This window comes from Pimephales promelas, chromosome 20 (assembly GCF_988280905.1).
Source record: "Pimephales promelas chromosome 20, fPimPro1.hap1.1, whole genome shotgun sequence".
Classification (NCBI taxonomy): domain Eukaryota; kingdom Metazoa; phylum Chordata; class Actinopteri; order Cypriniformes; family Leuciscidae; genus Pimephales; species Pimephales promelas.
In genome coordinates, this window is record NC_142788.1 from 18,065,292 (window position 1) to 18,075,717 (window position 10,426).

Consider the following 10,426-nt stretch of genomic DNA (forward strand, 5'->3'; position numbering starts at 1 on the left):
GCATTATTTAAAGAACAGTGTCTCTTTTTCCTAATTTATCATCTAGGTTGGAAAAATGGCATGTTTATTTTTACAACAAAGTTGGATGGATGTGGATGGATGGATGATACAGAATTACACCACAACATAAGCTACAGAATCCCGAACATGTATGTGGCTTTTAAAAATTATAGATTGCATACATTCTGTCAGGAGAATAATGATCCTCATAAACTCTTAATTGCTTCTATATTTTAGCCTAGTTATTTAATTTTAAGGTTTATATTTTGGAATCCCCACAAGAGAAGCCTCTAATTAATCAGGCTAAACTTTCCTACTGTCCTAATGCTGATAAATGTGTTTGTGTGATTTTATCATCTGGGATAAAAAAGTTCCTCCTGCCAAAAACAAAATTCTGGACAAGCTTCCTTTTCTATCTTCAAGAAACCCAGTGCCAACACAGAATGCTGATCTCCTAATAAGCCATTATCTGAGCAATATGAGCCTTTAATACCTTGCTGCAATTCCCTCACAGGTAAGTGACTTCCCAAGTAATACCCCATCATTACAGACTAGAGACATAAGCAAAGTAAGGAATGAGAGGGAAAGAGAAGAGACTAATTTCACTTTAGTCTCAAATTAAATGTAACTAATGAGAGTTTGAGACAACGCTACAGCTACAGTTCTAGCACATGCACATGACTCCAGTCAGATTTCAGTTCATGGCATGGCAGGGAAACTCATACACATACATTTCAGCAGGTTCTAGAGGAAGTTGGATGTCTTCCAGATACAAATGCATGAGACTGAACATGCACGTCTTGACATCTTGATAGCAGGCGTCATATAGTCCAGGAGTAAAGATTATTGTCTACTATATGAAGTGAATATTTACTGAAGCAAGGCTTGGAAACACTCACTACAAATTATATCTTGTAAATACTAATATAAACAGTAAATCAAACAGCATGTGAAGTAACTCGGGATGGGAATCATAAAGAAAGTAAAAATTTTTGGTTCAGGTTCTGATTCCTGTTAAAGTTCACCTGTGGTGAAAATCAAACTTTTAATATTGTTTATATGTCTAGGTGTTTTTAATATGCATTAAGACAAACCATGTACAAATGCATAAGTCAACACCATTTCTGAGTATTTTTTCCTTAAAACTGCAGTGAACCAAAGACGTGGTTTGAGTTTCTGTCATCATTCATAGATTGTGTGGATTGATGTGGATTCATAGATTCAATACTTAAAGAGGCAAGGGTGTAGAGTTACAGTAGAGCAATTTTATGTCATTTTGGTGGACAAAAATAAGTTTTAAGGTATAAAATGATTGACTGCAGAGGGACTTTAATGATTGCATTCCTGAACGATTCCATTAAAATATTTTTTTAGTTATTTAAAAAATACATTTCTGGGGGGAATAAATGCAAAAATTATCTTTTTAAAAATGTAATTCATTAGTGTTGTTGCAGGTAGTGGCATGCTATTCCCTTCACATCAGAGGAATGCACAACAAAAAAAACGTTAACAGATTGATTCGTTCCAGCATTTTTTAATGAAATAACAAAGTACATTCTCATGTATTTATTTCCAGAGGAATAATGAATCACTCGAGCATAAATTTCTGTTTTACAAGCACCTTAATCTATCACAGAAAGAGTGCCAGGACAAAAAATTAGCCACACTGCTGTCCAGTATTATTCAAACTGTCACTCTGCCTTGCATGGTTTTAATGTAAGCTTCCAGATATATGAGTCCCTATAAACTTCATGCTAAAAACGCACCACCTGCTACTGCTGCTATATTCAGAGGGTCTGTGAATTAAATTACAGCTATCAAAGTGTGTGGTAAGAGTGTTTAAGTTCATGAACAGGACACAACATTTTATGTTTAAAAATCTAAAGAGTATTTGAAAAGTATCTGAAAAGCATGCTCTAAGTTTTTGCTTGGACCAGCACTTGGATCATTCCAGTCTTATATCAGGGGCTCAACAAAACATCAAATTGCTGAAGTATTTTATTAAACTCATTTTAGCACTGTATTTCCCATAGATAATTCAGCAAAAAACACGGCTACTGCACCTGATGACAATAAACACAACAGCACAGTCTCATCCCAAGATCCCAAGACGTCATAAAGCGTCAGTTGTATGACGGCCCGGGATCGTCATGTAACCCACGTTTAAGGGTACCCTAAAAAGGCGGATGTTGACGTATGGTCAAAAGACGTCCCAAGACGTCAGTTATATGACTTCTTGGGATGAGACTGTGTTAAACACAAAGATACCAGCAACAATACCATTTATTTTGTTTCTTTGGGAACAGGAAAATGACAATGCTACATGAAACATAAAGCATTATTAAAGCGGTATACACTATACAACATGTCTCAACTGCCTGATTGTCGATATCACCACAAAATGTAAATATTACCCTGCGACATCTTACAATTTTTAAATAAATGACATCCAACTTTATACACTTGTCACAAAATGTAAACTATATTTAAAAGGACAAGTTCGGTATTTTACAATTAAAGCCCTGTTTAAAAAAAAAAACCTTATCTAGTGCGGCCAACGAGCGTGTGAGCATGAGACTGGCTGCAGTTTCTCTAACGGCCACTGGTGTCAGTAACGGTACGACATTTCAGAACTTCCGCATTGCTCTTTTAAACACAACTATATAAAAAGTTGGATATGTGGCATACTGTGGACTATATAGCAAATCTCAACTTAATTGCTTGTATTGTCACAAAATTTAAACTATAGTATTGCCCATCTCTAATCTGCTAAACGCACCTAATAAGGCATTAAAGTGTCATCTTAACACAATAATAAGGCCACCCAGAATATGTGACACATGTTTGCACATGGGTTTGTGTCAGTAGTTCCTACATTTTTCGTAATTTAAGATTCAGTTTTAGTATGAAGGGCATTATGGAATCATGATTTGTTTGTAAAATGTTTGTACTGACATATATGTGCGCAATGCCCAGTAAATGAGACTAAGTGTTCTAGCCTCCGAGTAACTGCTACAATGGGGCTTAAAGTGATTTTTGAAACTCAAACGGTCAAGTCAAACAGTTAATCTGAAGTATCCGGGAAAAAAAATTCTGTGACAAATCTCATTACATGAGCAAACAGGTTTTTGCCTCTATATAATTGTACTTTACAGCTGCTGTTCTTCTACCACTCCTAGAATGATAAATTATCAGATCAGGACAAAATGGATAATGCTATTAGTAAAAGAAAGGGCTTTTGTTGTGCCATCAGTTGAAGACAACAATTGCCAAGATGTCAAGTCAAATGGACAGTCAAGACAAATGGACAGCACAGGACACAAAAGCAGTGTAAATCTGCATTAAGCACTTGGCAAACATGAAAACTGGGACTTGGGGATTTTCTTTTGCCCTGTTGTTGATGATTCTAGCTGTCGTTCAGCCAAAATTCTCCCTCCAGCATGATACATGTGGTGTGACCGAACTCTGAGGATTGTGATTGTGAGAGAATACCAAAGCATGTCCTCCAAACATTTGTTCTATCAGGATTCAGAGATCTTTGAGGTCACATCTCTGGCAGGATTAATACAAGGTCTGCTCAATGATGTGAGTGTGATAAAGAGTCACTGAGCAAACACTCCATTTGACAACAGGAATGAGAGCTATTCCACCAGACCCACAAGACAAAAAAGGTCGGTAACATCACGTCTACAGGTCCTGCAGCCCCATGGGCACCATCACATGAAATGTTCACAAGGCAGCGGATCTGTAGATCATTTGACTAAAAAAAAAACTGAGGTCGGGAGAGGCTGGCAAGAAATAATTAGAAATTCCAAAAATATTATCAAAAATTACAAAAATGTAAGAATTATTTTTAGTAATTATCATGCATCAGCATACATGAAAATAAAAATCGGGCAAATAAATATCCAACAATAACTTATGAAAATATGATTCATAAAAGCAATAAACAACTGTGAATTGTTGTCATCATCCAAGGCAAATGAACTGAGCAGCCAGAACATCTCTATCACCTCACATCACTATGAGGGGTTTTCTTTAGAAAAAGATTTCCTCTCATATTTCCAGGAAAATAATCTAAGTTTCCTTTGCAAATAACACATAACATCCCTTTGGAAAGAACGGAATTCTGACAAGATGGAAACTGTGGAACAGTGTTTAAACAACACAAATGGAATTACATTTCTAGGATACTGACCATACGTCCAATCCAACATTTTTGCGATTCTGTTGTTTCTTTGGGGAGCTTTCCAAAAGCTATATTAAATCGGTCCAACTTTGCAATGACATGTCTACTACTACTCTCATTCGAGTGTTAATAGACTGTTAGTAAGTGTTAGAGTTAGGGTTAGTAGATTAAGTTGACATGTAGTTGCTGTGTCTGTCTGTGAATGTTTATTGGAGGAGCATCAAATGTAAGCAGAAAGTATGAAGACAGTCAACTAATACTCTAATGAGACTTAGTTGACATATAGTTGCAAAGATATACAGTCAGAATGTCTAAAGTGGACCATCAAATTAAAGCGTTACCAATCTTTTTCATTTTTTACATTTTCTACAAACTGGAAAAAACTACAGTTTTGGTGGAACCTAATTTCATTTGAATTAAATTAAGTAGACTAAGCTTTTCTATAAATATTCTGTAACTTGGATGGATTTGCTTGAACATCATTATTTGTCACACGGACCATCATTTGTCACACGGACTTATAAGACTCGTCCGGCAGGATGTGTCTGCACATAGTTGGCTTTTGTCCTGTGGGCTCTGCCAGCTATACTTTACTTTACAACACATACTTTACCAGTGTCCACTTTTGATAGTGCTATTAGAAGAACATCAAAAGATGTCATTTGGTCAAAAATACTAGGATACTAACCTATTAAATATTTTAAAACCTGCCGACACTGCAGTACCGGAAATCTACTTTATTATTATTATGCTAGCATGCTAAGCTAAAATCTGCTCATGGTGAATCTGTTAAAGACAAACTGTTATTTTCACTAAAAAAAATAGTTAACTATACAAACTAACAATCAAACAAACAGTACCTATGTTGAGGCTATGAGGAGAGAATATTATTTTAAATACTTAACTAGAGACCAGCTAAACCAGCTCAAACACACTAAGATGAGCAAACTTCTTTTTTTCCCCTCATGGTGTATTAAACTAAAATTGCAAAGTAAAATTGCACTTCATTTATAAAAAGAAACACATTTTTGTGACTTTTCAAAACCAACTGACACTGAATTACATTTTTACACCTCTGAACATCCAAAACTGCTGTAGTTGATATGAAACACAATAACACATCAGGCTTTTTGTTTCTTTATTTTCTAACACTTTCTGCAGCAGCCAGAAGGTCTTTGGTAACCTGCATGTTTTTCCCACCCACACAGACAATGCAGCTGTGCAGAAGGACCCCCGGCCAAACCCTCTAGAGATCTGCTCTAAATCACAGTCACTTCACAGAGAAGCCAACTTTATTCACACACTCACTTCTACAGCAATGCCATAAGGGAACACTGATCCTAAGGAGAGGGATTTAACTGCCCCATCAGCCCTGCTGTGACCTTAGAGGGCTTTAGTGATTCACCTGGAGGTGAAACCAATGGAAGTGCTGAGCAACAAAATGAGCAAAGAAGAATGAACAGACTGAGAAGTCAAGAGGATGCAATAATGAAAGTGAGAAGCCCTTTGGGAGGACATGACAACATATGTTCTGATACAGAGGTTGGATGTGCTTCATAGCATGTTGAATTTCAAAGAAAAGTGTGGTGAAACAGCTGGTACTGGATGAAATACAAGGTTCTGCTCCACTGTAAAGTACTAAAAGGTGTAAATATGTATATTTGTGACTAAATCAAACAGGCTTTGCCAGCTGCAGTAAAAATAGCTTTAGTGCTGTAAATTGCAAAATTCCTTACATTTTTAAAACTGTCAGAACCCAGCAACAAACAATACTTCTGTCCACAACAAAACAAAAAAAAAAGTGATTTTAGGTATCACATTATAATATACCGTATAAAAATGAATATTCATTTTGAGATTTGCAAAAGATTATATTTAACAGTGTTATTAAATTATCTTTATTTTTAAATATTTATTTTAAGCGAGCGTTCGATAAAGCAAAAGTAATCTAAATTTAAAAAAGGGTGCTGATATAGTGCATATTCCTACTAGAGGGGGGAAGAGCCCCAGAAAATATATAATCTGGCAGTTGAGACATCATACAAAATATTACAGTACGTTAATATTTCTAGTCTATTATCAAATTTTAAATGTAAATGAAAATAAATGTAGCATCATAACCAGATCTGTCCCCTTTAGAAAAAAATACTTTAAACCACCTTAATGGTGCTAGGCAAGTTTCCTTGTTTTATAGACTGATCTCCACTAACTGCAAGGAAAATACGGCAAAAAAGTGTTGGGTGGTGTCAAGATATAAATGAGAATATAACAGAAGAGAAGATGAAAGGCAGAGTGTCTGCTTAAAGGGCCAAAGCCAGACAAATAAACTTCTGCAGTACACTTGGATTATGAGAATAACTCCAGAATTACTACTGTACATACATTTAATCCCAACATTCCCAAATCAATGTATAAAATGCAACCTAGAGATAGGATCTTTATACCATTGCTGCTTATGGAAGTCCAACTTTTTTGGGAAAAGGTTTTGGACTTTTTGTCACTGGTGGTGAAACAGAATGTCCTCAAATGTCCTAAACTTTGTTTGTTTAATATTTTCCCACTAAATAATATAATATTAATTATTATTAATATTAAATAATTAATTAATATTTAATATTTGTTTTATTTTACCACTGAAACAATTTTGGAAACATTATTTTAAGGTAAAAAATTGTACATAGTGTTACTTTAACTAACTCTAGTAAAAAAAATGTTGACCTAGCAAAACTTGAAGTCACTTGTCATTGGAAAAACACAGAAAGCCCTGATTTTAAACAATGGTTAAAAGGATTGTCTTGTTGTTTGGCTAAGGAGAAATTCAAATATATTGTTATGGGAAAACCTCAAAAGTTTTTCAAAGTATGGAACCCCTTTATGGGATTTTTTCTGTGTAACGAGGCATAGCATGCACCATATCATGATATCAATGTGCCATTGTTTTGACATGTATAGTATATTGTTGCTGTTTTTTTTTTTTTATGTAAATGTTTCTAAAATAAAAAAAAACAGTGTTGAATAAAATGTAGCATCATAAACATCTGCTTTGAACATTATACTGTATATGAAATTGATTAATTTGACACATCTGGTCACACAAGAGACACACTCAGCAGTAACAAATAAAGCAAGAAAAACAGCCATTTATGTAAGTGTCATCATGAGTGATGGAACACGGTCTGTTTAAATGCACTACACAAGCCAACTGACAATCATTGAGTGCTTTAATAATTAGATAGAGCCTTAGTTCAAAGCTCAGATAACTTGTGCTCACCATACTGACAGCTGGATCCATTGAATCCTGGGAGGCAGTCACACAGTTGATGCACGTCACACCCCCATTAAAGCACACACCGTAAGTGCAGAGAGCTGGAACAGGAAAAAGAGATTTAGAAGCAGACAGTACAACTTATCATTCTATTGGGAAATTTAACAGGAAAAATACATCTTCACAAATATTAAAAGTTGGTTCAACAAGAAGATCAAATTATTCATTCAAATATCCTGCAAGAGCAACTTTCACAAGTCAAGAGTGATAATGAAGTGTCTCAGAGATCATTTCATTGAAATTTTGGATCAGTGACCAGGCAACTCCCTGGATCTCAATCCCAGAGAACCCATGGTCAATCTTTAAAAGGCGAGTAGACAAGCAAAACTCCACAAATAAGGCTAGAATGGATTGCTATCTGTCAGGATTTGGCCCAGAAGTTGATATCCAGCATACCAGAGCAAATTACAGAGGTTATGAAAAAGTGTCAACACTCTAAATATTGACTGTTTGTATTGACCAATATAAGCCTTTGAAACTTCTAAAATGCTTATCAGTTGATTACCATAGAAATGAGGGAAAAAAATATCTACAAATACTGAAGCAGCAAACTGTGGACAACACAAAATGTATGTCACTGCCAATACTTTTGGCCAAGGCTGTACAGCTGCCTCTGATGATCACAAAGGTGCATTGTATCCTAGCTCACTGCAATAAGAGGTCACAAAACCTTTCAGTTTCTGACAAGGCCACTGATGAGAAGTTAAGCTCTGCCTTTTAATGGCCTTTAAGCATTTAAAACAAACTAAACAAAATGAAGAAGATTTAGTACAGAGATTTAGTATCTTTTCAACTATTCTCATGGATTTCAACACCTCACTGACTGAATCCAATGCACAATGATTTACTATTTGTTTGTTAGAGAATATAGTTGTATTGTGCCCTAACAACCCTTAACCATCCTGAATCAAAATGGAGAGTCTATTGAAATAAGCATCTGAAGAAAAGATGATTTATGTGATTGACAATGGCAACAAAGCCAGAATCTTTCTCAAGGAACTTTCAGAGAAGAACAAGAATCTAATTAATCATGTTAGCCATTCACTACACAATCCTTCAGTGAATGATGATCGTACATCATTAAGCCCTGCAGGTCTACACGTTATCACTTTAATTTCATGTAATTTGATATCTATTTAATCATAAATATGACCGAACTGACTGTGCAAACACTTACGATGGATGCATCCTGCCCCTGCATTGAGCTGGGACCATCCAGGACAGCATTTGTACGTAGTCTTAAAGTCTTGTCTGTAGCCCAAGGCAGTCCTACAAAGTGATTAGAAGATATGATTACTGTTAAACCTACGTTAGTAAAGATTTGAAGTCTCACAGACAATAAAAATTGGCCAATCAGAATGAAGAGAGAGTGGCGTAATAATAGACTTTTGAAATGATAGATTGCTCAGTCTAAACCCCAATTAGTTCAGTATTTGTTCAGTGCAATGGCAGCATTTAGCAAACCCAGTGCCGGTTTCATGGGGGCTATTCAATCAACTTCCATAATTGCCAAGGGAGTTGATGGCCCTGAGAGTCTTGAGCTTCCTTTTGATTCCTGAAGCATCTGAGACCCTTAATAACCATCGTCTCTCAACAAAAGTATCAGTTTCTAACTGCTGTCTTTCTCTAACCCTCTGCCCATTCAAGAGGTTGGCTGGCACTGAAAGGTGTGCCAATGAGAAATGGCTGTAAAAGCTGGCTAAAAAGGACTATTGATAGTGATTCAGGAGAGAGGGATTCTTTACTGCACGTAAAACCAACTTTTAAAATATCATCTTAACAGTTGTAGCCAGGGCCTGAAGTTAACTTTTTCAGCCACCAGCCACTGTGACTGAGACTTTTTACCTGCCTTTTTTTTTGCCTCATAAAGGTGAAACCCCCCCATATATATACACATATATGTATGCTATATAGTATATATTCAACAGATAGAGACCTACCGCAGCTGGTATATAATCAAATCACACGTGGCTGTGTTGATGGCTGATTTAGTCACTGTGATAGATGTGACCAGTAAAGGATAAACGAACACGGAGGCAGCAGGCTACTGCAAACGTTTAAGTGTTTATTTCCACAGGATGGGGTTACAAACGTAAAGCCAATGCTAACCCAATGGTGGTAAACTAAACGTACCAAAAGATCAAATAACAAAAAAAAAAGCCCATAATAACGATGGGTCATCGCATTTGCTTATCAAACATTTACAGCGGTCAAGGGCTTACAGAACCCTCTCTCACAGAACACTAACTCACTCACATAAAGAAACGATTAACAAATTTATACCTTGGTGGTCAGCACCAATTAACACATAAAGGGGGATACACAGACATAAAATGGCCATTACACACAATAAACGAATATGAAAACACCCAATATACATAAACAAACAGATCAAATAATACTATCAAATGACTTCACTTAATAAATATACTTCTTATAAACAAACAAAAGAAAAGCAAGCAAAATAGTCCTTGGAGTTCCCCCTGAGAAGAAACCGGAATGGTTGTGGCCCGATCATCGGCCGGAACCATATAAATACTTCCAATACTTCCACTCGAACCCCTTTTGATGGTGTGCACCAGCTCACGGGACTCAGGCGTATCAAACAAACAGGCGTATCAAACAAACAAACAAACAAAAAGAACGGTAAGAATAAACTTAAACTAAACGTTAAAGAGTGTGCACACTTAACTCCAAACGAAAGTTTAAATAAAGTTTACTAAACCAAAATAATGTTGTTGTGTACTCTTGTTCCAATGTTGCAGGTAGGCTTTATCAAAGTCCTTCAGCACATGGCGGCCATCTTGTCACAGGCAGCTCGCTCACTGGTAACATTGTTTTAATGGTGGTACTTTTTAAGTCACCGTAACTTGCTCAATTTTCTACCGATTTTCAAACGGTCTGGTTTGTTA